This window comes from Aythya ferina (assembly GCF_964211825.1).
Source record: "Aythya ferina genome assembly, chromosome: 3".
In the NCBI taxonomy this organism is placed as follows: Eukaryota; Metazoa; Chordata; class Aves; order Anseriformes; family Anatidae; genus Aythya; species Aythya ferina.
The window spans coordinates 53,026,565-53,032,075 of record NC_140298.1 but is presented as its reverse complement, the minus strand read 5'-3'; positions in this window follow the sequence as shown (position 1 = coordinate 53,032,075).

Here is a 5,511-nt window from a genome sequence, read left to right as displayed (position 1 = left end):
CTGAAAGGAAATAGATGTATCACATTTCCTGCTTGTGGACTCAAATTAGCAATTGCTTGCCTTATCTTAGAGCCCCACATGGTTCCTGAGACAGAGGAATAGTTTCCTTCTCGTCATTTCCTCAGCCTGAGTGAATTGACTTAGAACAATACCAAATCTGCTCCTGCCCCAAAACAGTTTGAGCCCCAGAACTGCTGGAGATAGAGAGATGCAAATTCGTTTTTCTACCCTTTACTGATTTTTTTGTCTTAAAGACGTTCTTTTAAAAAATCAGAAGTATTTATATTCAGTGGTAATTTTCTATAAGGAATAAATGTTTGAAAGATGTTTGTAATAAATGCCGTTTCACTAGTATACTGATACAGGGTATGAGCATTTTAAAGTATTTCCCATTGTTCCTCAGCTTGTCTGGGGAACTAGCTAGGCCTGACAGTGTAGCTGTAGGTATTGCTATTTTAATGAGTGTTCTTCAAATTTCCTCTGCTAATTCTTTTCCTTTCCACACCCCATTCTAAATTATGAGCTCTCTGTAACACAAACAGGCTTTGAGCTAACTGTTTGAATAGTTTTAATACAATGTACTGGTAAATCTCAGATGGAATTTGTAGGCAATACTGCTAAATATAACATATAGCAATAATAACACTCAATAATAATAATGATAATAATGATTAATAATAATAATAATAATAATAATAATAAAGCACACAATATATTTGAGGACACAGACACATAAGTAATATAAAATGTATGGGAATCAATAAAATATATGGCTGTACATATGTAAAAAATTCTGTAGAACCTGATTTTAACTATCTCTTTTTGCTGACAATAGATGCAATAGGTATTATTATAATTATTAATTATTATAATATTAATAGATATAATAATAATAGATATTGCTAATAATAGATGCAAGTCTTTAGATATATCTTTAAGGCAATTAACAAACTTTTTTTGTGGTGAATTTCAATACTTAGCAAAAATACATGGATGATTAATGGAAGACTAACAGTTTTCAAAGTTCATGCTTAAAATGACATATCCAAATATTGATTTAATCTAGTTGAAAAGCAGCTGAAAAGACATGGACACTTATGCAAATAATTAAATCTTCCACATTATCAAATGTATGAGACATCAACCTTAGTACTTCATGAGAAAGTCAACAACAATGAGAAGGATGGCAGTTTTACTCTGGACGGGGTATTCCAAATAGAAATTCTCTCTTTTTCCTCAGAAACATACAGCTGATATTGGCAGTTGTTAGCAACAGTAGATCAGAGAAGAACCACTGAAAGTTATTTGGAGCATACCCCTGCAATGCTTATCAAGTTGCACCAAATAAAATTTTAAATGAATCAAGATAATGTGGGATTACAATGATGTGCTAAGCAAGAGGGTCTCTCAGATCAGTTTCACAATCTTTCCAATGTGTATTCTTGCCTGAAAAGAAGAACTAAGTTTGTGCAACAGAATTTGCCAAAAACAGATAGTGTATGAAATCAGATGTCTTAATTAAAATGATACTTTTTTTTTTTTCCAAAAAGCTAAAGCAGGTTGATGTATAGTAAATAAATCTTGCCTTAATTTATTATTTCAAATATTATATTAATCCTTATATTTTATGCTTGAGAGTACTGCAAGAATCTATTTGCATTATCCCTATTAGTTCTTTCATTTTTCACCTTTGAGAAGTATCTTTTTCTAAAAAAATAATTGCTGCAACCCAAGATATCCTTATGGGTAAAAATGCTCCTCACCATGCATTATAATGACAAGTATAACACACTGTCACCTCTGACTGGTGAGAGACAGAGGTATGTAGAGGACAAGCTGTCAAATGCATTACTGATGTGAGTTCAAATGAGCAGTCTTTTTTACCACTTGTAAAAAAGGAGCTGAATTCTGTTTTTAAACTTTTTGAATTTATTTATTAAGTGAGGGGAGATGTTCTGAATTTACATCAACACAAATTTTAATCAGTGAAGAAAGAGAAGAACTTCCAGGGGATATAAATGTGATATGTCTCTTCATGTGTTAAATAAATTATAATTGTAATTGTAATTGTAATAATAATAATAATAATAATAATAATAATAATAATAATAATAATAATAATAATAATATTAGTGTTGTTATATATTATAATAATATATTAATAATATTATCATTGTTATATTATAATATAATGACACTAACAATAATATATTATTATCATTATTAATATATTATTATTATAATATAACGATAATGATAATGATAATGATTGATAATGATAATGATAATAATAAAATCATGGGTAAACCAACTGTAGGTACACAATGTAGTTCTGGCAGGTAAAGAATCACTTTCTGGCTTGCAAGAAGTGTGAGGAAATACAGAGGAAAGTTCTAAAGGGGTTTCTGAAGCCTTGAGGGGTCTCTTCCTGCCTCAGGGCTCTGTAGTCCCTTCCTGCAGGTCCAGAGGGGCAAAGATTTCTGAGAGGCATTAATGCTTTCCCCACTGGTATATTGTGACTCCTCTCCTTTTCTTTGCCTGTGTGTATAGATATTAATTTAGTTGAAACCTTTTTATTTTTTATTTTTATTTTTCCTAAGGCTGTTCAGGGCTCATGGTGATGATGTTTGAATATGATCTGAAACAAACAGAACCCAGATCTTATCTAGAGTCAATCAGTGCCAGACAAGAGTCATTCCACTGTCACTGGCAGCAGAAAATGATCACTCTCAGAATTTTGAAGCAACTTGCTGTGAACAACTTTTCAGTTTTTCAGTTGCTTTACTGTTACTGGCATTTCTCAAGAAAACAAGATACACATGTTGAATTCTCCTGAGTGAACCCACAAAATATTTTTATTTCAAACATAAACAGAGTTAACCAAAAACAGACAATGAAAAAGTGGAATGAGTGAAGTGAAACTTCTTTTTTTGACACTTTCCATCTGGAGATTATGATTTAGGCTGGGATTTCCTTTAATTGTTTCATATTTCAGCAGCCTCATATTTGTCCTTGGTTAGTTTTACAGCTCTCCGGATGCATGAATTAAAACTCAGGAATTTTTGTTCTTTGACCACTGATGAAAAATATTCCTGTCCCCCATCAAACTACCCCTTTTAAGGACTGCTCATAATGTGACAAAAGACAGAAACTACTGCCTGAATTTAGTCTTTAATGACTGACTTTCATCTTCATCAAAATTGAACAGTGGAAACCTTCAGTTTTCCTGATACAGATCACAGTCACCAGTGAAAGGGTTAAATAGTTTACTTCATACTGCTCACTGTATCAGAATACACCTTTTCATATGATGTACCTGCTATTATATGGCTTCAGTAGCGTCAATATTTGGAGGAGGCAAAGATGAGCTTTTGGGGGCTAGTCAGGCAGTGTTCTTCTGGCACTGTTGTATCTAATAGCATAATGCTTTGTGTACATGTGTAGCCCATATGGAGCTAGCAGCTTGGACTCCAACTTAAAAACTCCAGACTTAAACTTTTATTTTGTCAGAAGACAAAATTGTGAATAATCAGCTCAAAACAGAAAACAATGTACTGTCATTATCTGAGGTTTCCTCACTCACAAGGAATAAACTCACAAGGTTTATTCTGAAGCTGAAACAAGCTTCAGCCCTAAAGTTGAAGCTTGATAAATTACAAACAGGATTACATGAAATGACTGCTTATTACGGGTAGAGACCAGCACCTAGAGTAATCCTGCTTTGTTCTCTGTTCTCCTACAAAAACATCCTGTGAACTACTTCCCATTCAGCAGATGGAGATGAAATCCCCCCATATGCTTTCAAAAAAGTGAAAACTTTCATCCAATGGCCATATTTTCCATTTGTACACAAATTTACAATCTAAGTAAGAGATTTGGCATTATGTCTTCAGAGTACAACTTCTCCTTGTGTGACAGGTAAAAGGGGCAGGAGGCAATACTAATAAATAAATAAATAAAAAGGGAGCAATACTATATAATATTATAAGAGAGCAATAATATATAATATTATAAATAATAATAAATACTAATAAATAAATAAATAAATAAGACCTGCATCTGCCCAGTTGTGCATCCCTGAATCTCCTGAGACACGAAGTACTGAAGCATGACATTTAGTAGATTCAATATCTTAATTCAGATTAACATCTTATTCTTTCTAGTATTCATTAAGTAAGGGGACAGAAAGAATCAATATCAGTGTTCAATATAGTCACAAAATTATACTGTTTTAACATTTTCATAGTAAATGATAGAGCTCCACAACTGAGCCGTAAATTTTGCATCACATATCAGAATTGGATAAAAAGTCATCCATTGACATTATATTCTCTCCTGCCTGCTGTTAAAAAGATGGAATGAAACTGCATCTGTTCTTCTCACTCCCTAAGGAGGTCTGAAATTTTAAATTGCATTGACAAATAATATTCACAGATATATTTGTATCTGTTCACACTGAGAACATTTATTGTCTTTCAGAGACAACAGTTTGTTGATGTGAGCAGCAGGTGTCTGACTTACTTTTAAAGTGCATGAACTATTTACGAGCAGAATTGTATTTGTCCCAAGTTGCCAACATAACATTTAATGGACTTGACATGACACGTGACATTGTTTTAGAACAGGTAAAAATATTCCAGTGTGTTACCTTGTGCACGTGGACTTTTACATCAATGTACCCTTGTGGACACCAGTACCTCTGCAGAGTGTTGCTGTTCTTAGATGGACAAAGACTATTATTTGTAAATAATCTTTTATTGAGTTGTAAACTATGACTTACCATTGAAATTGTCTTCATCTATCACACTGTTAACAATACCGAGATACAGTACTTTTCTGAGGCCCAGTTTTATTTTTATTTTAACAAAAGTAGGACCCTACTGTCATTTCATTACATAAGTAAGATAAAAGCCTAATCGAAACATGTGGAAGCTAGTGAAAACATCCACATATATACTGAGATAGGTGCAGCTTGGGTAGATAAACATTTAGAAAGTATTTATATCTCCCATATATCTGAAATCTCTTCCAGAAATAAGATGGGAAAGTTGGTAGGAATTAAATCTTTAGAGTCCATAGAGTTTTATGACTGTTTCCAAAACTAATACTTGTATAGATTCCAATACTAATACTAATCCAGAACCACTTTATAACATGGCTTGTCCCAGTCTAATGTGATACACCTGGATTACTTCATTATTCTTTCCAGATTATATCCAGTCTATCAGGCTTGTCACAGAAAATAATAAAATAAAATAAAATAATAAAATAAAATAAAATAAAATAAAATAAAATAAAATAAAATAAAATAAAATAAAATAAAATAAAATAAAATAAAATAAATAAAATAATCTTTGTGGAATTAAATGTTAGAAGACACACCATTTTGGTTTGACTTATTTAGGGTTCTTGTGAGTACACTGCTTAATTTTCATGACTGCATTTTTTTGATAGGAGAGCAAATTGAAAATTCTTCTTTCATTTTTTTTAGACAAATGTCTTGTGACAGTA